General features: G+C 35.5%; 1 protein-coding gene and 1 pseudogene across 1 annotated transcript in view; both read left to right on the top strand.

The window, feature by feature from the left end:
* Positions 1 to 23,378, top strand: part of RNLS (renalase, FAD dependent amine oxidase) — a 255,015-nt gene that overhangs the window by 34,872 nt on the left and 196,765 nt on the right. The gene's annotated exons all lie outside the window — the stretch shown is intronic.
* On the top strand, positions 215 to 1,412 carry LOC129069992 (nucleophosmin-like; annotated as a pseudogene).

Raw genomic sequence — 23,378 nt, 5'->3', positions numbered from 1 at the left:
CTCTTTGCTTTAGGTCAATTTGACCCAGACCAGATTTGACTGGAATATAGAGATATAAACTATAAGGCTAAAGAAGGAGCTGTTGTTAGGTCAATTGTTTTCTCAAGATAAAGACTAGAATTATTTTTTTTTTACAGACATAATCTTGCTACCCCGATTTCCCAATTTCTCTTGCACAATAGTACCATGTGTTCTCAAGACTAATCCTTCCCTCGTGCAATTCCACCTTGTGTGTCTGTTCTGTGGAATAGAAGTCATTTATCCCTGCCTGCCTCTCTCCCACCTAAGTGCGTTCCACTACCCCGTGAAAGAGTCAGCGGACATGGATGTGTGCCCTCGAGGTCCCAGAACTATCTTTTCAGGTGTGAACTAAAAGCTGACAAAGATTATTACTTTAAGGTAGATAATGATGAAAATTAGCATCAATTATCTTTATGAATGGTCAGTTTAGGGGCTGGTGCAATGGATGAATTGCACATTGTTGATGCAGAGGCAATGAATTATGAAGGCAATCCAATTCAAGTAACACTGGTGACTTTGAAAATGTCTGTACAGCCATTGGTTTGCCTTTGTGGCTTTGAAGTAACACCACCTGTGGCCTTACCATTGAATTGTGGTTCAGGGCCTGTGCATATTAGTGGACAGCACTTAGCAGCTGTGGAGGAAGATGCAGAGTCAGAAGATGAAGAGGAGGAGGACGTGAAAGTCCTATGTATATCTGGAAAGCTTTCTGTCCCTGGAAGTGGTAGCAAGCTTCCATAATAAAAAGCACCATATTTTGTTGTGTATAATGTGCACTTCTTTGCCCAATTTTTGGGGGAAAATAAGATGTGCATTATACATGGGTAGTACCTGAAATACCTTGTATCTGTTCTTATGTTTTATAATGATTTGTTACATAAAATTTCTTGTACAATAATATGGTCAAAAATAAATGCTAAAATTCCTTTATAATATAAAACACTAGTATCAATATAAATTTAAAAATTGAATTAAAACAAAAGATTTTTTCCAGAAAGTTTGGACCAAAAACATGGATGCACATTATAGAAGGGGACACATTATACATGGCAAAATATGGTAAAACTTGCTATTGATAAAGATAGTGATGCAAATGATGATAATTTTAAGAAAGCTGAAGAAAGAACTCTAGTAAAGACATCTGTATGAGATACTCCAGCCAAAAATGTCCCAAAATCAAACCAGAATGGAAATGACTCAAAACCATCAACACCAAGATCAAAGAGTCAAGAATCCTTCAAAAAAATTTAAAAAACAAAACAGGAGAAAAACTCCTAACAAATATAAAGAACCTTGTTTTATAGATGACATAAAAGCAAAAATGCAAGCAAGCATAGACAGAGAACATTGAACAATCTTGGGCACTACTGGTAAATTAAGCCCAAAGATGGGGAAAGAGGAAAAGGAGAGACAAAGATAGTCCATACTGAGTATCATCAGCAATCCAGGCTGAAGTTTTCTATTTTAATCTCAGTCCCCTTTCCTGATTTACCACTCACCCATGCTTTCTGCCAAGTGGAAAGCAACCTCACTTTTAACTTCCTAAACCACTTTTCTTTTGACTTCTGCAGTTCAATGAACTTTTCTTCTTGTTCATTTGCCTTACCTCTTTGACTGTGTTTTAAACATTTTTGTATCTTCCTAGCTGCTCAATAAATATTTGAATGAATTAAAAAAGAAAAAGGACTGATTCTTGGAACATTCTAGAAAGGTTCATGTACTTATTATTTTGTTGCTACTTGTTGAATTCCAAAGGGGTTAAATATGTCAGACACAGTAGGTCATTTGCATGACATGCTACATGTTAATAAAAAAAGCATATGTGGGAATTCCAGGATATGTTTTATCCTGTTTCAGCATTAAATTTCAGATCATGGCCAAGTATCTGTTTTCATTGAGAAAAGCCAGAATCTGTCAAAGTCAACATGAAATAGAAGAATTGCATCATGATGAAAAAGTTAAGACATTGTACACAGACACTTTGTTCTTTTCAGTTGCTATCAAAGTAGCCTTGTTTTTTAAAAAAAGTATTAAATTTTTCATTGCAATTTAGAAAACTTGTAGTTAGAGAATTCAGGTTACATATTGATTTATATTCCCTTTTGAAAACTGCTCACATTGTATTTTCTCTCTATACAATCAAAATGCTCGTACAGTTTTCAGTTAGCAGCTTTATCATGGAAAACAACTGGTAGAAGATGGCATTTTTTTTAATTGAAACCATATTCTAGAATTTTAATTTCAAGTGGGTTAAGAAATGCAGTAAGGAAAGACTGACATTGAGCAACCACACTATATCAAAATGGGATTCCTGATCATGGTGAGAGAGCAAACTGGAGTTCCCAAACTCAATTTCTAATTAAGGGTAGCAAATTATCCTGCTTCTAGCAAATTACCATATACATTGCTTAATTTAGATCTGACACATGAAAAAGTATATGTGGTATGCCTATAAAGTAATGAGGTTTTGTTTTTAAACTTTTCTCATTAAAAAAAATTTTTTTTTTCTTTTTGTTGCTCTGCTTGGGTGTTTTTTTTTCTACCTTGTCTTCCAAGGATCAAATCATCCTTGATTTGATCCTTTCCTTCATCTAAACCTACTCTTTATTCCTTCCAGTGTATTATTTATTTCAAATATTGTATTATTTATTTCTGACTGGTCCTTTTTTATGGTTTCTATGTCTTTTTTCATGCTGTCGAGTATCCTTATAATCATTACTCTAAATTCTGTATCTGATTAATTGCCTTCCTCCATTTTATTTAGTTCTTCTGAAGAATTCTCTTGTTCTTTTATATGGGGCCTGTTTCTTCATCTTCCTATTTTGGCTGCCACTTTGTGTTTGTTTCTATGTATTAAGTAGATCTGCAAAGACTGGTTCAGTCCTGTGTCAGGCGCTGCCTGTGACTGGGCCTGGGCAACCTGTTTGGAGCAATCAGTGATCTACAGCTTGTGACTCCCTCTGCTGGGCTTGGATGTGTGCAGAAAAAAACAAGCTGCACACCAAGGCCCACTTTTACCAGCACCAGGCCCGGAGGAGAGTCAGTTAAAGTCTCCGAGATTTTTTGATTACTTGTATATAATTTATTTAAAATGCGTGTTGTCCTTGAGAGAGTTCCTCTAGAAATTTGTATGTATTCCACAATTCTCAAATTTTTTTTGGAAAGTTCTTTTAAATAAAGTTTTAGTCAACTCTTTTAAATAAAACTAGAACAAAGTTTTTTTTTTTAAACTACCTAAGAGTGGATTTGGGAATTTAGGGCCACCCTAGAAAAATTCTCCAAATTGCTGCTGTAGTCACACATTCTTTTAGATACATATCTACTTCTCTGGTCATGGCCTAAATAATTTTTGCCTCTTCTAAAACTATTTTCTACTTTCAAATGAAAGGTTTTCTATCCTTGTAGACATTCAAAAGGATGAGCAGCACTCTCTAAAAGCAATTCCAGAAGGGGATTTTTCAAAATATTAATATTAATAGTAGCAATTTTGGTATAATAGCATCCCTTTTAAAACAGCGTGATTGTCTGGATATGTTATTACCTATTTGTTGGAAAAATGTAATACCTTACAGTCACATGTCTAATAGGTTACAGTAGATTCCTTGTTTTAGAACATTCTCACTTCCTTGAATCAGAAAACAGTTGCTGTTCTAGCAGCCTTGCAATAGCTTATGAAATACTTGTCTTTGACTTTTGAAAGAATATGGGATCTTAGAATTTTTCGGGACTTATGATGCAAAATTTAGCATAGTTATTCCATGGACATTTTATAAAACTACATCTTATAGTAGAAAAAGTGTGTTAGTAAAGTAAGTCTTCGCAAAATAGGGGGAAAATGGTATTATATTTTGAAAACCAGATAATTACTTGGAATACTTTTTATCACAATATAAATTTTATATTTGAAATTATCTGGACATGCTGGTGGAGGTGAAATCTAATTTAACTCATTTTTGTTAGTTTGTAAATTACATTGTTAAAATGATAACAGTATTTTTTTCATAGATGATGGCTAAAAATCTATTGATGGAATAAATGAATCTGAATACTGAAGAATTAGATCATGAACAACATTTGTTACATTTCAAGAGTTTGATGGGTATTTACAATTAATACAACTTTACTTTTGTAAATATTTATTTTGAATGATTTAACTTTTGAATACATTATGTTGACTCCAATATTATGGACCTGAGATTTAAGAAAGTGTTGATATGTCCATGTTGCAAAGCAAGTTAGATATTTACAGAGATGAATTTATTCAACACTTACGTACTGAGTAACTATTGTAGTTTCAGATGCTGCACTAGGTGCTGGAGATGATATGATGGAAAACAGAGAGTATCCTTGCTATATGAACTTACACTCTGATGACTAGGGCTCCAGAGAGAATAGACCAAACTAGGAGTCTACATAGCGACTCTGTGTTCTATGGAAAAGCTCTCATTCCAAATATCTGTGTTCTCTTTACACTGAAGTATGATGAATTTGGACTCATGGTCTCTGTCCTCTAAGATCAGAACATATGCTATGATTTTCTTACTTCTTCTTTGTTATCTTAATTGATACAATTCTACCTCCCAAATTCCTAGTATTTTCAATATGTAATATTTGTGAGTACTATATGAGCATTTTGTAAACTGTAAAATCTTTTCACTCTAAGGTAGTGCTGTTATTCAACAAGAAGGCATTGAGTTATATCTACACAAAGTACAATGTAAATCCACTCAGTTACATAGAAAATGAAGAAACAACTAATCAAAAAGTCCTTTCTCCTTTCTCTCAAAAATTGGAAGTATTTTTGCTGAATTAGCTGGTTAATTTATCAACCATTTACCTCAGTTTTGTAGAAACAATTTCTAAGTCTCTTGAAACTCCAGTTTATGTTCACCATGGTTTAGAGCTGACATTTTTTTTGGCAGTCACAGAAGCTGCCGCCCCATGAAAGAGAGACTCTCAATACTGTTTATGGAAGCCGAGAACAAAAGGAAGCCATGAATCCAGGAGATACCCTATTTGGCCATTGCTTTTGGGAAGAAGTAATTCCAAATAATTTAAAATGTCTGGTTAACCTTTTTCTTAAACATTTTTTATCAAGGAAATGTAATAACTTCCCTCAGTAACCCAAGTCAGCAGTCACATACATTTTCTTAAGTGGTTTCCTTCTTGTGGAAAACTAGAAAAAAGGAAATGACAGGATAATGTCTAAGACTATGCCTTATATCTTCCTCAATTTTCCTATTGCTTTGCTTTTTTTTTAAAAAAAAAAAAGCCTCAGACCATAGTTAAGCTTTCTTAAGAATAAACTTAAACTCAACATGCTCAAACTTATTATTAGGAAAAGAAAAAAAAATCAGAAACACTACCACTGTCTTCACTAAGAATGAACAAGAATTTTATTATTCCTTTCAAATTCTGCTTCCTGTACTCTTTTCTGGCAGCATCTCTAAAGACAAGCATTGCAAGAGATTTTGAGGAGAAATAAATCATGATTGAATACAGCCATAGCAGAAGTGTCTTTTCTAAGGGTTAATGAGGTCACATTGTTTGTTATATTTTTTGAAGTCTTAGAATACTTGTGAATTTTTTATTCTGACAACAAAGTGCAGCTGTTTCTAGTCAACTCCTTTAAATAAAGTTCTTTCTTAGCACATCCACTTCAAAATCAGCAAACTTCTGGGCCTAGAGTCAACCTTCCCTCATGTACACGCCAGACCCTTTCATTATTTGTAAAAGTCACAGGTTAATCTCCTAAAAGATAGATTTTTTTCCCCCCAGTCAGAATCACATATGAGTAAATAAAGGCCCCATCTGGCTCTCTGCATCTGAGACTTGTTTTGAATTCACTTATAAATTCTTTATTTCCCCACAATTCTGCTGCATTAACAGTTTCTGAATATCAATTATATTTTTCCACTGCTGAAACTCTCAAGTGACTCAACAAGTCCACATTATTTTTTTCTTCTCCAAATTCCCCTGCGGCCCTTACATTTGGAAAGAGTTCACACTTATAAAATTGTCATCATCAACACTATTTTTTTTTCTGTCCTTTTTAACTTTTTATTGAAATATACATACAAGAAGTGCACATATATTAAGTACACACCTTGATGAATTTTTACAGATTAAACATGAACCCGTATAACCAGCACCTTTGTCAAGAAATAGGACACTCTAGCACCTGAGAAGTCACCTTGCACTCCCTTCCAGTCACTAACTCTCCCATCCTCCGGTAGTTATTGCCCTGACCTCCAGCAGCATAGTTTTTAAAAAATTTTTCTGCCTGTTTATGTGCTTCATTTAAATTGAATCACACAGTATGCACTCAAGTGCTTAGTTTCTTTCACTTACTGTTATTTGTGGAATTGTCTTATTGACATGTGTAGTTAAGATCATTTTTTCTTGTTGCTATATGTTATCACATTGTGTAGCTGTGGTACACTTTATCCATTTCACTGTCAGTGGGCATTTGGGTAGTTTTTCAGTTGATGCTATTGTAGATAGTGCTCTTATGAACATTCTTGTACATTTTTCTTGGTGAGCAAGAAAAAATACTTTGTATACATTCCTCTTGGATATGTACATAGATCATCCAAGACATTTTAATTTTTTTATTTTATTGATGAAAAACTTAAATGAAAATTTCTGATCAGCCTGAATCAATCAGAGCTACCATATTGAGCTGATATATTTTTTTTCTGACTCATAGAAACAACATTTTGGTTTCTCACTCTGCCCCCTTGGTTTCAGTCAGTCTAATTTCATTTCTACCCTTTTCACTGCCTTCCTCTCACCCTGCACGTCTGTTTATTCCTCCCTCTTGGCTTTTACTTCTATCTGCTAGATTAGTATAGTAATAATACGATGCCTATATTAATAAATAACAGCAGCAACCATTTATTGAGCACTGATCATGTAAGAAAAACCACTGCTGTGATTTCACTGCTTTTTAATTTAACTCTCACATAATCCCTGTGTTATTGAATTATGTTCTAATTGATCAATAATTTTTAATAATGAAATATTACAGATATATCAAAAAAGAATCAAGAACAGTATAACTAACATTCATGCACCCAACTCTTAGATTTAATTTATGTAAGAGTCTGGCATGTTTGCTTCGATTTTTTTCCTGTACCCAAGATGTAGAATTAGTTCACTTGCTTAAGTCATATTGCCATTCAGTGACAGAGCTGGCAGCTGATATTTAACTTTTGATACTGTCCCTGTAAACCCCTGCTCTCTCCCTCACACTTTATATTTATATTAAGTCTAAGCTCCTTTCTTGCATGATCCTATGATGTTTTTGCTCCCCTCTAAGAATGCTAGCCAATATTTATTCGTTCAACCAACAAATATTTACGAGCATTTTTTAGGTTCCAGGAACTATGCTAATACATTTCCATGCCTCAAATAGTTCTTACTACAGTCCGTGAGGGAGGTACTGGTATTGAGCTCAGCCGACAGAAGACGGAACTGCAGTTTGGGAGTTAAATCTCTTGTCTAGTACTGTAGACCTATTAGGCAGCCAAGACTGTATCAATCTCAGGTGTCTCTGACTCTAAAGCCAAAGCCTTTAAAACTCTCAAAATATTGTTCATTGGAGAAGGAATGTTATTTTGTATTATTTCTTGTAGTTAGTATGAAATGCCAGCTGGGTGTGAGCCCCTCTCTCATTTCTGCCATCTCCTATCTTACAAGTGAGGATGTTAATGGCTTGAGCAGTTACATGATCAGTTCTGGGCCACATGGCTACCCAGGGGAGCCAGGGCTAGAACCTGTCCTTCATGACATCTCACCCAGGCTTCTCTATTACATAACGCCACATGTCTCCAGTTTAAGAAGGTAAGTGTGTGAACAGGTCCACGAAACAAATTTAAACCTCTTTTGTTAATCCTCTGATAAAACCATTCTCTTAGAGGCCACCCCCAATAACCTCCTTCCTCTTCATTGCATTTGGAGTTTTTCTCCATTTTCACTCTCCTTATTTCACCCGCCTTTGTGAAGCTTTTTTTCTCTTGGCTACTCGTGATCTAAACTGCTTGCTTTTCTAACTGCAATCACATTTTACCCCCTCTCCTTTGTTAATTAGTCCTCTTCCTTACTCGTAAAATACAGGCAGGACTCAAGGCTTTGTCTTGAGCCATCTTTTTCTGTGCTCTCTCTCAGCATTTCATTTACTCCAAGCGTTTCTGTGCAGAAGATCACAAATCGTTATTTTAAACCCTGATTTCTCTTCCAAGATTTAGACATGGAGCTCAGGCTGCTCGCAGAATTCACCTTGTGCAAAGCTAATTTCAGCATCTGCTCTTCTCACCAAACCTGTTCCTCCCTTTATGTCCAGGACGGTGCCCTCCCATTGGCTTGCCACTCTTATCATGACTGCATGCGTTGCTTACCTCTTGCCTGCACTTTAACGAAACCCCTTACCGAATCTGTCTGTCACCAGTCAAATCCTACCTTAATCCATCCTCCTATCTGAAACCAAAGTAATCTTAGGGTGCCTGAGATCATTTCATTCTTCTGTACGCGTAAACTTTGAGGGATTCCCTAGTACCTATCAACTAAAATTAGGTCTTCGAAGCCCCATTTTATTTGATTTCTACTGACCTTCCAGGTCAAGTTAATCTATTTCTTTTCCGGTTGACATGTCCATACATTTCCATTTCTGTATCTTTTCCTAACTCTTTCTCTAGCATTTTCCCACTTCTGTTAAGACCCAGATGATTCCTCAAGGCTACTTTCCTGTATCACTTCGTTTTATTTTCAGCCAAAAGTAATACGTGGTAGTCCTTTCTAATCGAGGATGATTGGTATTAGGGAAAAGGCTGGTCAAGGGGAATCCAAATCAAAGAGGGGCCAGCATTTCATAGTAAATAAGAATAAAAGGACTGGTTTGGAATTTAACTTGAAAAAGAAATCTAAAATTACAAACATAAGCTTATTTTCCTTATGATGAATAAAATTTAAGTTGTAATTGAGATTATATGCTAATTCTTGGAATGTACAAAGAACAATTAAAGTATTTATTGAGTTTTTAGCATAATTTTCTGAGACAATTGTAAGATAGAATAATTCAATCACATTGATTTTGACTTTTGCAGCTCCACCATATTTTTTTCAGTATTCCAGAAACTCAGTTTTATGTAGATCATCTTTTAATTTAATTTGATTTTAAAAGCACTGTGTCAGTCACTTATCTTGTCTTTAGTTGCCTGGTTTCTCTCTGCCAGATCCTCATTTATAAGGGAATTTGCATTTGATTTTAGTGGTTTCTTCCCCACTTCTACTTACTGATTTTATGCAATTGTGCAGATTTTTCAATATCTGTAATTTCTTTTTGCAATAAATTACTATTGATATTGTAATCATTAAACAAACTGAAAAACCCTTTGTAATTAACTAACATTTTATTTTTAGGTTTTCTATAGCATTTACTATGATCTAAGTGTTTGAATACATATCTGTCCTCCTAGGTTTTAAATTTCTTGGAAAGGCTTTGTTTTCTGTTTGTTTGGGTTTTTTTGGTACCCTTTCATGAATCCATGGAAATGTCTTGTACATAGTACAAATTTAAATTCTGCTGTTCCTTTGTTCCTTAATAGAACAAATCCTTGCCTTTTGCTGCATTTCATCATTAGAAAAAAATATTATAAAACTAAAGAAAAATGAATTTTTTTCCCCCATTGGATCAGCGCACACAGTGAGTTGCATTCCTAATCAAAGATGCAACTTCAGATAAAAACAATAGTGTATCATAAAATAAAAAATGAAATAACTAAAGTCTTTTAAGATAACTTTTAAATACAACATATTCCAAGTCTTGTAAAATGTCAGTATAGCATGTGTAACGATTGTTTGTCTGTTATAATACATACATAAAATGTAAAGGTACACATTAGATTACACATTTAACATAAATGTAAAGGCTATTGTAAATGTGAATTTAAGAGTCTATTTGACAACAAATTCTCTTTTTCCAAAATTTATAAGGTTCTTTGTTACTTAATTCTTTTTCTTTTTTAAATTATTTATTTAATTTTTGGGGTGTATAAAGACCAGCCTTAATTTTTTCACTTACTTTTTAATCTCATTATTTTTACTTTATTGTTATTGTTTACACTGTTACAGATGTCCTCATTTTCTCCTCCTTTACCTACCTCCTCTTCCCACCCTCACCTTCTACCCCCCATCCCCACCATCACCACGTTGTTGTCTGTGTCTATAGGTTTTGCATCTTTTTAAAATGCTCATTCAAGTATGCCTTAAGCAGATGCTTCCCTGGGGGAAGCAAACAATTCTGTTGACCTTTTATTTGCCTCATCTTTTTTTAGGGTTAGTCAGTAATTTGGGAGATGATAATAATTTTGCTTCTACCACTGAATAGCTGATCTAACATTTCCTCATTCACCCTCTCCTTATTCAACTTAAGCCATTCCATCTCAGAACAAATAAATTCTACACAAGAGCAAAAAGTAGTTATGTCATTCTACTTGATATATAGTCATGAGAATACTACACACATCATTGAAACCCTGTAAAAACGATTACTAGGTCTTTGGAATGGACATTTTAATGGGAATTTCTGGCAGAAGATAGTGCCCTGACTGGACTTAGCATGTGCTATTATATGAAAATCGGTGAGTGAATAAAGGTGGCAGAAATTTAGGAATGGTATAAAATATGCAGCTATGATTTAGTGGCATTGAGGTCTATGAAATGGCTTGAGGTTGTGACCGTCTGCATTGCTAACATCGAACTAGGAAAAAAAAATGCCTTCATAACTCAAATGTCCTTGTTCTCTCTATAAAGCTTTATCAGGACTAAGTGGAATTGTAGTATACCTAATATAATGTGAGTTTTTCAAATATTCTGGTAAATCTAATTTGTAGCCAAGATAAATGAAAATAGACAATTTATCCAAAAGACAAGTTTAGAAACCATTCTCTTATACTTCCCTTTCTTTTCAGAACTTAAGCATGCCCTTCTACAGTTGTTTCTCTTTGTTGCCCTGGCAATGCCTATTAACCCACAAGGTCATTAATAAAGGAAGGCTGCCCTCCGCTGTACTTCTCTATCCCTCCATGTAATCATGATGACTGAAATTTGATGCCTTTCTCTGGCTCTTTCCAATTGTAATGCATTGGTTCCTCTACTTTGAAAAATATTTCTTACACACTGGGTCAAGTATTGGGACCAATGACTTTATGGACATGTATTGAAAAATATTTGTTCAGTTTAATTGCTATTAAGTAATTCTTTTTTTCTCTCTCCTGTACCACCCCCCGCCCCTCGCCACCAGCATTACCCTCCCACCCCGCCTTAGTTCATGTCTATGAGTTGTACATATAAGTTCTTTGGCTTCTCCATTCCTATACTATTCTTAACCTTGCCGTGTCTATTTTGTACCTACTATTTATGCTTCTGTTCCCAGCACCTTTTCCATTCTCCCCCCGCCCCCTCCCCACTGATCTCCATTTCTGTGATTCTGTTCCTGTTCTAGTTGTTTATTTAGTTGTTTTTTTTTTTAGGTTCAGTTGTTGATAGTTGTGAGTTTGTTGTCATTTTATTGTTCGTAGTTTTTTTATCTTCTTTTTCTTAGATAAGTCCCTTTAACATTTTATATAATAAGGGCTTGGTGATGATGAATTCCTTTAACTTTACCTTATCTTGGAGGCACTTTATCTGCCTTTCCATTCTAAATGATAGCTTTGCTGAATAGAGTAATCTTGGTTGTAGGTCCTTGCCTTTCATGATTTCGAATACTTCTTTCCAGCCCCTTCTTGCCTGCAAGGTTTCTTTTGAGAAATCAGCTGATAGTCTTTTGGGAACTCCTTTGTAGGTAACTAGCTCCTTTTCTCTTGCTACTTTTAAGACTCCCTCCTTATCTTTAATCTTGGATAATGGATTTATAATGTGCCTTAGTGTGTTTCTCCTTGGCTCTAACTTCTTTGGGATTCTCTGGGCATCCTGGATCTCCTGAAAGTGTACTTCCTTTGCCAGATTGGGGAAGTTCTTCATTATTTTTTCAAACAAGTGTTCGATTACTTGCTGTTTTCTTTTTCTTCTGGCACCCCTATGATTCAGATGTTGGAATGTTTAAAGTTGTCCTGGAGGTTCCTAAGCGTCTCCTTATTTTTTTTGAATTCTTGTTTTTTCATTCTGTTGTGGTTGAATGTTTATCTCTCCCTTCTGCTCCAAATTGTTGATTTGAGTCCTGGTTTTCTTCTCTTTACTGTTGGTTCCCTGTATATTTTTCTTTATTTCACTTTGCATAGCCTTCACTTTTTCCTCCATTTTGAGACCATACTCAACCATTTCTGTGAGCATCCAGATTACCAATGTTTTGAACTGTGCATCTGATAGGTTGGCTATTCATCACTTAGTTCTATTTTTGGAGTTTTGGTCTGTTCTTTCCTTTGGGCCATATATCTTTGCCTCAGCATGCCTGTTACTACGATTAAATAATTCTTAATTCAAATATATATTTTGTCTTCCCATTAAATTTTTTTAAGCAAATTCTCATTTTTTAAAATTTACTAGACAGTGAACCAACATGCATTTCTGGACATCATATGTTATCTCATTAATTTTTTTTGATGATTTTGCCTTGATGTTCCCCCTCTGTTTCCTATGGATTCGCTTTTTTGACTTCTCTCTACTTTTTTAAAGTTTTCTTTAATGTTATCTGTTAGTCTTCCTGCTGAAATTTTTTTAAATTTTACTTTTATTCTAGTAACCTTTCTTATTTTATAGACACAATATTTTCTCTTGTCCTTCTGAGGACAACACATTTTTTTCAAGTTTTTTTTTTTCCTCTCAGTTGGTGCTTTTTTTGTTTGTTTAGGTCTTTTGCTTTTCATGTTCTTCACAATTGGTTATCCTTGATTGTCCTTTCATATTTTAAAGATGAATGACTAATGCCAGTTGAAAGCTCTGGTAGGGGAGATGGCATTTGGACTTGTACATTTTGCTGAAGGACAATCAATCAGGCTAAGTCATGACCATTTTAAGGGGGACCTATGAAATAGGTCTGAGGTTGACCCACACAGTACCTTTGTGTGAAATAGAAAAAGGTGTCCCTTGGAACATTTGAGTTGGCCAGTTGATGCCTTCATTCTAATTAGAAAAGTTAGCCCTTTCCAGAGCACATGGCTTGGATAATGGAGCCTGGACTGGATTTCATTCCTTACTCATCCCTCTAATAATTGTCGCTTGTATAGTTAACAACCCAAGTCATAAGAGACCTAATCCTAAATGTTATTATCTGTAGGCCTTTCTCTTCAGCTGGTCAGTTTCTCAGGAACTGATGTTTAGTGTTCTGCCTGGGGGTGGGATTGGGCAGGGCTGTGGGGGTGGGGAGAGCCTAAAGGTCTGGCTGCTAGATTTCTGAAAGCCAAATAGAGGAAAGAAGCTGGGGAGGAGAAAATGTCTCATTATTCAATATATAGACTTTTGCTTAATCTTGTTTCACTAGAAGAGTTACCCATGCCCAGATTTCCAAGCCTGTGTGATTTAGTATCTTCAGAGTCTTTGGCCATGACAGTTGTGAAGGGCAGAGGAGGAAATGTGGGATCCCTGGAATCCAAGTTCTCAACCACATTCCTCTCTTCTTTTCTGTTTCTCATTGCTTCCGTCTGAGATACCTGGTACCTCCAGTTTCTGAACCTTTCTAGAATTCTGTAGCCCTGCTGGCCTCCCACTGCTTACCTCCTTTGTAAACTTAAACTTCAGCTATCTCTACAGCCCAGGCAATTAACCTTCATTAGTCTACTAAGCAACTTTTAAAATTTTGTTTCTGTGCCTTGCCTACTATTGTCTTTTCAAGTTTTCTCTGTCCATTTTTGTTTATTCACTTTTTATATGTATAGTCATCTTGCTAGGAAATAATAAGGAAGCAGAAACAAACACCTGCACAATTCTTTGTATTTAAATGAATGTATATAACATCTTTATCATTTAGGGTGGGGGGGGTCTGTATGACTGAATTTTTACATATACACATTCTAATATGAGTTATAAATTTAGTAGATAAGGATGTAATACATTTTGCTAGAGGTTGTAGTTGCTGCATTGTTCTTACCTTTTTGATCTTGTTAAAGTAATCAGTAGGCCTACTTGATTTTCATTGGCCATAGTGGAGGTACTGTGGTTCATTGCAAGATTATGAAGATGAAATAGATTTAAACAAGAGCTAAGGTGCAGCTTTGCACCTTGGTAAGCACATTTACTTGGACTCCACATCATCTCACAAATATTGATTGGCTTCTGTGGGTGTTGAGCCAGGTTTTTTAGTGAAAGTCATATAGTGATTTCTTAAGGGTCTGAGGAGATCTGGGCAGCTAATGCTTATTTGTATTATTTCTAAGAGGTGTTATAATCCCTAATGTCTGCTTAAAGTGTGATCTAATGTTGCAAATGAATACAGAAATGTACCATGTAATGTTTTTACTAACCCAGTTGTACCCCACAGCTGCACTGTAGTCAAATGAATAAAAAATGATATTATTTACCACCCACTTGAACTTCTTTGTGGGTGAATATTTATTTGTAAGGTCCTAATAACAAACCTGAATATCAAATTTAGTAAGATATTATGATCTAGAAGTTGGAAAATCACTTCCTTCACTACAGGATCAGGTTTGAATACCTGTAAGTGTCTTCATGCATATATGAAGTCCGTTCAGAAGGTATCCAGCCATATAATATGAAAAACAGACATTTATTGAAGAAGGTACAAGATACAAGAAATGTTGTACATAAGACGATGACACCTCAGTCCCCTTCTCACACAGTTCTCCCAGTCACCATCACCTGCCCCATCATATTTTCCTGAATCTCAGTCATCTGAAATCTTTTCCCTTTCTAATGTTATTTTAGTTTTAGGAAAAGCCAGAAGTCGTAGGGTGCCAAATCTGGGCTGTAAGGTGGTTGAGTCACCTGGGTGATTTGATATTTTGCCAAAAAATTCTGCACGAGGTATGATGCATGAGTGGGCATGTTGTTGTGATGTAGCTGCCAATCACCAGTTGCCCATAGCTGTGGCCTTCTGAATCATCCGAATAGTTTCCATGGGGGAATGTTCAAGCATAATGCAAAATGTGATACAGATTCCTTGCTCTACTTGCTCAGTCATTTTGAATACTATGGCCACATAGTACACATGCTCACTCAATGGCCTCTACCACCCCCGACCCCGACTAGTACGGTGAAGTTGTCATTGTTCACAGATGCACATTACAGTTCACTCTCCTTGGCTGCCAGGTTACATGGATGTCATGCAAACCATTCTCATATATTAACAATGGCTGGACTTTTTCCAGACAGACCTCATATATAACTGCACATCTAAGCTATGATTGCAAACTCATGGAACATTATTACCAAGCACAGTTCTGTGTCAACCAAAATAAGTAAATAAAATTAAAAATAAAAATGAGGCCTGCTGAAAACCTGTTTAGAGAAAATAATCTCCCCTAAACTTTGAATGCCCTTCTGCATTGCTGTAGATTCAGCCATTTGAACTATTTTATTATCTAGGTGCCCTATATGTAGTTATTTAGGGCTTTTCCTGGGGCCTTTATAAAAGGGAAGAAAGTTTATTGTATTGTGGAATGAGGAGGTTTAAAGTTTTCATACGTTCTGTAGAATACATTTCATACCAGGGATGATCAATAAGAATAGGCTATTGAGCACTTGAAATATGTCTGGTGTGGTTGAGAAACTGATTTTTAAATATTGCTTAATTTTAATTAATTTAAGTTTAAATAACAAATAGACAATAGGGTATTCTTTTTACAATTACTTGGGAATATAGATATCAGAATGAAATTATTTTGAACATCAAGTCGAGCCTATGAAATAGAAAATTGCCAGTAGCTTGACCAGGGTACAGGTCATTCATTCACACATCTATTCAACAAGTATGAAGTACTTACTGTGTACTCTACTAACTATATTATGTTAGATATTGAGGTGAACAAGTTTTCCGTTGCTGATTTGGGCTCCAAATAAATGAAACATTTTTAAGGTCTCAGCATGTATGTGAAATTGACTAGTTGAGTTTGGAAAGCCAAATGGTCCTGTTGCTATTATAAAACAGGTAGGAAAAAAAAAAACAAAACAGGGCCCCAGAAGCCATCAGGGAAATGGCTACAGCCAAAGAAAAGAGGACAGAAGCCAAGAGACCTAAGTAATTTGTTATAATTAATCAGTCTGAAGAAAAGATAGAGTCAAAAATTATCAGAAGATAGAGTTCAAAAAGTTAAAACAGAAACAAAGGTCCAAAGCCAAGTAGAAAGTATTGTAAGATTAGCACAGTGAATGGCACATCTCGGAAAGCTGCTCTTGAGCCAGGATGCAGTATTGTTTCAAAGTACAAACTCAGTGGCCATATGAGGCTGCTCCTCACTTATTTCCCTTATGTATTGTCCTGGCTTAAAGGTAAAGGAGGGAAGGGTGAGTTTATAATTTAAACAGTGATTCTTTTATTGTGCAGGTGGTTCTAAAACTACTCTGGCCTTGAGAATCCCAGCTAGATTCTGCATTTTCATACAGTACCATAGTCCCTTTCTTATCCATGGTTTCATTTTCTACGGTTTTGGTTACAGTGGTGAACTGCTGTCCAAAAATATTAAATGGAAAATCCCAGAAATAAGCCATTCATCAGTTTTAAAGTGTGTAGCATTCTGAGTAGTGGGATGGAGTCTCGTGCTCTCTTGCTGCACCCCACCCGGGACGTGAATCACACGTTTGTCCTGCATGTCCACTCTGTATACACTACCCACCCGTTAGTCACTCAGTAGCTGTTTCGTTCAGAGAGAGACCGCATTCACATAACATTTACTACAGTATAGTGTTATAATTGTTCTATTTTCATTATTTGTTATTGTTAATCCCTTACTTTGCCCAATTTATAAGTTAAACTTTATCATAGCTATGTATATATAGGAAAAAACACAGCATAGAAAGGGTTCGGTACTATGTGCGGTTTCAGGCATCCACTGGGGGTCTGGGAACATATCCCCTGTGGATAAGGGGGGACTACTATATCTATAAATTATTTTTGGCTTCTTCTTAAACTGAGTCTGTGACCAAAAAACTACAGTGATTCATGAGTATGATATTTTGGAGTCCAAGGAAGAGATGGGAAAGAGTCATCTTTCATTTTGTTCTTAATTTTCTAAACTCAAAGGGAAGGGTGCACTGTAGCTGAGTGTTCCTGAGCTTGGAACCTGATGTAAAGTGACCCCTTACTTCTAAAGGAGAAAAGAATTCTGTAAATGTTCATTTTTATGGAATAATAGACAGTAGAAATAGTGTCCTTTTATTCTTGGCCAGGAGTATAGATAACTGAATAAGGTTATTTTCTGAATGCCATTTAGTGGGACATGGGCAAAACAGACCTGTAGCAGTATTTTCTGCAGTATTGTAATCAATAGCAGTATTTTCTTTTTTAAAAATATTTTTATGATTTAAGGTTCAGAATTCACCCTTTTACAAACCTTAAGAAAAAAAATCTTCTGAAAGTTTCTTCTCACATCTCTTGATGCCTAAGTACATGTAATGATTCTGAGAACTATTAAGATAGAAAAGGATTTCTGTGTTTATAGAATTTCTTCCCCTTCTCTGGATAGCTGTTTAGGTTATAGCTGCGTACTCACTCGTGCTAAGGAAGGTCCAGAGAAAGGAAATGCTGCTGCCTTTCATGGTCCTATCAAACATTACACCCCAACCCCTGCAGGCAAGAAATTCTTTGGGAGAAACCAATGGTGCAGCCCACTTTGCTGCCTCCACATGGAAGCTCATTTTCTCTTGTCCTGTCTACGGAGAAACAGAACAGCTGTTTGCCACATTGGCAAAATACTTAAAGACTGTTATTTCCTTATCAGCCTTCTCTTTCTTAGGTTAAATAAACCACATTGCTTTGTCTTTCTGTTTGGGTCCAATTTTCTTATCATTTTTTATTCTTTCAATCTCTTTAATCAGTCTCTGTGGGATTCTTTCCAAATCCTCTCTAGATGTTTTCAGGGCCTAAAACTGAAGCTAATCAGTATCCTTAAAAAAGCTTGCCCAGTGCTGAGCCTAAAGGGGTGATTGCTTTGTATTGTCTATCAGTCACATGCTGAAAATACTTGTGCAAAATTTGGTTTTTAAATTATAGCATAGCATCATTGGCTTGTATTTAATTTGCATTTTTTATAGAGGCACAAGTTTCTGTGCCATGGATACTCAACACCAGCCTTACTAAATCTCTTTTTTTTTTTTTATCTTTACCCGAGGACATTTCTTCATTGCTTTTAGAGGGAAGGAAGAAGAGAGAGAGAAACATCAAGGTTGCCCAGAACAGGAATTGAACCCACAATCTAGAATGTGCTCTGACTGGGAATCAAACCAACAGCCTTTCAGTTATGGGATGACGCTCCAGCCAACCAAGCCACACCAGCCAGGGCCAGGCTTGCTAAATCTGTATTGGTTCAGAGTGGTTTAACTTGGAAAAACCTACACTACTGAACTATATTGTTGTATCTATTTGCCAACTTCTACATCATTGTCATTTAGAATTTTTATTCTCTATTTCAGTCTCTGGAGCCAGCTTGTGCAGATTTCAAGTCTTTCACCTTCAATCATGCATTTTTTTCTCCAACATGTTTATTAAACCTCTATATTTCAGGCACTGCCTGTCCTACCCTGCAGATTTTTAATGTATCAAGAAATAATTTGGAATCGCACTGCATTGTTTCACCCTAAGGCAAGAGTTGATTGGCCTCATTTTAGGGATATGCAGTTAATGAAGTATACAAAAATCCTCATTAGAAAATGAGTCTTCAAAGACAACGTTAGGGTGATGTTCGAGGTGTAGGACCAGCCAGTGAACTGAGCCTGCCAGAGCTTGCTGGAGCATTTACTCCAGGGAAAAAGTGAAGCAACAGTTATTGTTTCTTGGGTAACACCATCTAACAAGAGTTATGATCGAAGCCATCCTTTACTGCCAACTTATTGGCTAAAATCTCAATTTCCTTATTTCATTGTCCATTCTGGTAATGTGGGTGTTCCTAGGGTTTATTCAGTGCTTGGTGTTCAGACTGCTCTGTTCTTTTCTTTGCTAATATGATCCTGTGCTACAGTTTTAACTCTTTTTATCTGTACTTACGTTTATAACTTCTCCAAGATTCAGTTCTGTTTCATTAGCTACCTCAAACACTATTATTGAAATGTGTTTTATCACAAATTTAGTACATTTTATCCTCTCCTAAATTATTTGCCAGTTATGATATTTGCATTTCTGTTACTGACATAGACATCTTTCAATGAAAACCTCATTTATTTTTTTTAATCTGTCATCCTTTTCTTCTGTTATATCCTAATAATCACAACTGCCTTGGTGTCCTCCTTCATTAATTCTTATTTCCCATTATGAGCAGACTGAATTTCGTAACACACTTCTCAAAAACCTCCAATGCTTCCTTGCTATCTACAGGATAAAATCCCAACATCTCAGGCCTCAGAAACCTGGGAACCAAAAAGGGTCAAAATATTAAACACAATTATTCTGAGCCTTGCCTTTATCATTGCTTCCACTTCCCTTAGATGTCCTGCAATTAATTCCCTAAAAGACAATATTTCTGAAAGTTGGGACAAGGAAATATGATACCCATGGTTAAGAACTGAACCAGAAAAGACTTAACTCAGGAATGGGATGACTTGATTTGGACAGAAAATATTTTAAGCATATTTTGCAGCAAGGCCTCAAAAAAAAAAAAAAAACAATACAAATGTATAGGAAATAAGATACTCAATGAGGGAGAAAAAGAAGCCTAACAAAGACTTTGATGGAGGGTGATGTGAAGAACAGGAAGAGAAGAAAAGTGAAAATTCCAGGTCTGTCTAAGTTAGTTTAAACTAGTGTTTGCATAGACTCTTGGTTCCTTGTAACTTATGCCTTCCTGTAAGTCTGCCAGATTTGTTTTCAATGGGCCAGTATTCTGGGAAAATAATTCTGTTCTAAATTTAGAACTTTTTCTGCAGATAGAAGTTTTTCTGCACATGTTCAATAAGATATTTACTTAAAAATATGGCAAGTCCATGCTCTATGTGTGATACCTAGGGGAGAGCATAGTAGATGCTCAGTAAATATTAGAGTGCATACACCTCTAATCTTCCTCTTTCAACTAGAAAGATGCATATAATTTAGGAAAGGTTAGGGATGGGACATTTGCTTGGCTTGGAAAAGCACAAAAATTCAAGCTTGAATATGCATCAGACTCACCTGTGAAGATTTAAAAAAAAACAGAAATGCCTGGAACGATTCTAGACCTTATGAATCAGGGCATCTGGCTGTGGGACCCAGATTCTTTTTAAATGCTCCACTGATGACTCTGAAGAGTAGCCAAGCTTATGAACCACTCATTGGAGGCTGGAGAAAGTACTGGTTTTCTATAAACAAAAGCTAAATAATTATCTTGTCTTTCCTTGGGATGCAAAATGGGCTGGGATCTAACCCTGGACTTAGCTCTGCTCATGTAGAAGGTCACCTCACTTCTTTTAATTTCTATACAGAGCTGTTGTGAGTATTAACAGAAGCATCTAGACCATAGGAGCTAACTTGCAATAGGTGGACAGTAAATGTTAGCTCTTCTTACTTACCCTTTTCCCCATCTCTAGGTGAATAGTGATTCTTTAAAATAAGTAGTTCAGCACCCACCTCTTAGTCTAATGGGAGAGATGAATGACAAACCAATTATACCAATATTTATTAAGTTGCAATTTTGTTACATGCCACAAATGTAAAACATTGTAAGAATCTTTAACAGGATTTTCTGATTTAATTTATATTGCTATATTAGCCTTCTGTTTTAGCTACATTTTTTTCATATTAATGTATTGAAATACTATTTTTCCAATGTTAATGCAGGAAAGCTCATTGTAAGGAATAAAATCCCTTATCCACAGTGTAAATGAACAGATGTACACCGTGTTTTGCCTGTGGGTTATATTATACATATATATGTTACTTACTGTTATGGAGAAATATGTGTACCCTTAATGCCAAGCTTTTTGAAAGCCCTTTTCATGTATTTTAATAAAGAATCTAGATTTTAAATTTTATTATATCTGTTGGGTTAAAGACAAAAGGACTGGTTCTCATTATGGACTAACTTGGCTGAAGTGACAATGAAGAAACGTCCAAAGTCAGTTCTATTTGGCAACACTAAAAAGAGAAATCTCTCCTACTATGTTTTTAAAAACAACTGTCAATTAAATTTCATTTGGGATTAGGACCTGTCCTACTTATATACTTTAGACAATTAAGATTTATAACAGAAGAATCTTAGTGTCTTAACACTATGAGGTAAAGCTGTAATATGTTCATTGTTTCCCATTGTGTAAAACTCAGTGTTCCTTTTAAAATGGCATGAGAATTGCTTCTCAGAATCTTCTGGCATTGGCAATCAAGTTTTGTTTGGTGGGAAAATCTTAATTCAGTCAAAAATTGTATGACCTTCTTTGGTTTTATACTGTTCATACATAACTTAGAATTTTAGGCATTTGTGTCTATAAGAAGTCTAGAAGAAATCTCTTCACTGGATAGTGTAGGTGCCCATGTTGAAAGATTATTTCTAGATTACCAGTGAAAAAATATTAGAAGAATAAAGAATGGCTTCTGGAAATCACTTCTCAAATTTATCAGTGTTATGTATCTACGTGTAAAACAAAAGGGCATTTCACTCAATTTATATTATATACATGTAAGATAAATACCATAGTGAACCTCTGAGACATAAAAATTAGCACACTCAAAGCACTTAAATTCTCCAAACATTGCTAAAACTTGTAGGTATGTTTTCAACTAAATATTATTATCCTCATTTTATAGCCAATGTTATAGACATCCAAGGGCAAGGTCAATTTTTCTTAATAAATGGTGCATCAAACATGTGCATGGTAAAAAAAATGATACATTTTTTCCCTTGTTATGTAAAATCTGTTTGTAATAAAAAGGAGTTCTGTACATAGGACAAAATAGATTTATGCACAATGAATTTATAATGATTTTCCAGATGTTCATATTTAACTAGCAACCATTATGAAAGGAGCAAGACTTTTAAAGGTTATCTTCCTGATTAACAGCTTTCACCATTCCTGGCTGGGTGATTTTATAGTCTGTCAGGGAAATTAACCATGTAGCCTCCAGATCATAGCTGTCATAATGTGGACAGAATATAATTTCACACATTTCAATCATATATTGAGATGAAAAGCAGACATTACTTGATTTCATTTAATGATGTATGTACTGTCACAGATATATTGACATACCCAAACCATGAAGGGAAATGAACAGTTTGTCAAAGTTGGCATATAGTTTTTAATACAAAAATATGACCATCATCAGAGATGAAATGTACAACCACAAAAGCCCTCTCAAGGACTTCATGGCTCATGATTAATTTGTCTTTTTTCATGATGCTATTGAATATACCAGTGTGTCCAATTTCATCTTCTAAGAAAAACATCTCTTCGAAACAAACTAATTCAATGGTAAAAAGGGAAATACTAAATCAAAAAAATACCATCCCATTTTATAGACAGACTAAAAATTATACGGACTTCTCAACGGGCCCAACAATGTGATAGTGCTCTGAATGCATGTGCTTCCTTAAGCTTGAGTGGCTTATTATAATCAGACCAAATTCTCACATCATGTAAATCCATTAAATTTATGACTCAAATACATGAGAATTATAACTGAGAGAGCCTTACCAAATCAAAATCAAATTTAATTATATGTTCACATTATAATCTAGAGAATAGAGGTTTTAGGTTTAAAATCAGCATCATCTCTTTGTTCTGAATAGAAAATGAACCATTTTTTTTCCCTCAGTTGTGATAAACTTTCCAGGACATGAATCTTCCACAGGCTTCTAAAGGTCTACATGTAGATAGTCCCTAATCTAGCCATCTTCCCTTCTATATCCTTTGACCCACTGTGTTAGTTTGCTAGGACTGCTGTAATAAAATACCACAGACAGTGTGACTTACAATAGAGAACAATAGAAATTTATATTTCTCTCAGCTCTGGAGACTACAAGTCCAAGATCAATGTGTTGGTAGGTTCTCCTGACCTCTTTTTTTGACTTGCAGACAATCACCTTTTTGCTGTGTCTTTACATGGTCTTTCTTCTGTGTGCCTGCATCCCTGATGTCTCTGTGTGTCCTCTTCTTATAGGACATCAGGTAGATTGGATCAGGGCCCCACCGTAATGGCCTCATTTTATCTTAATTACCTGTTAAAGGCCTTATCTCCTAATACAGTCCTGTTCTGAGAGACTGGGGGTTAAGGCTTCATATAAACT

Source organism: Pteronotus mesoamericanus, unplaced genomic scaffold (assembly GCF_021234165.1).
Source record: "Pteronotus mesoamericanus isolate MK-2021 breed Mesoamerican mustached bat unplaced genomic scaffold, CSHL_Meso_final contig_24, whole genome shotgun sequence".
NCBI lineage: Eukaryota > Metazoa > Chordata > Mammalia > Chiroptera > Mormoopidae > Pteronotus > Pteronotus mesoamericanus.
Note: the sequence above shows the minus strand (reverse complement) of the source record. Positions and strands in the feature narration are given on the sequence as shown.